This window comes from Etheostoma spectabile, chromosome 2 (assembly GCF_008692095.1).
Source record: "Etheostoma spectabile isolate EspeVRDwgs_2016 chromosome 2, UIUC_Espe_1.0, whole genome shotgun sequence".
Lineage (NCBI taxonomy): Eukaryota > Metazoa > Chordata > Actinopteri > Perciformes > Percidae > Etheostoma > Etheostoma spectabile.
In genome coordinates, this window is record NC_045734.1 from 14,631,106 (window position 1) to 14,631,327 (window position 222).

The following is a 222-nucleotide window of genomic DNA, read 5'->3' on the forward strand; positions in this document are numbered from 1 at the left end:
GGAGACAAATAAAGGAGGTCAGAAAAAACTATTTAAGGTACAAAATAATAAAAAATGATGTCAGGACATAGGGGTTAAGTGTTTGATACAGTTCAAATAATATTCAGCCTATCTCAATATGGGCAAGTAATGTTTAAATTAACGTTTTCTTAAACACATTTAAAATATAAATGTGAAATGATGAATGCTGTTGTGTCTTTTTCAAAAAACGATAATATTACA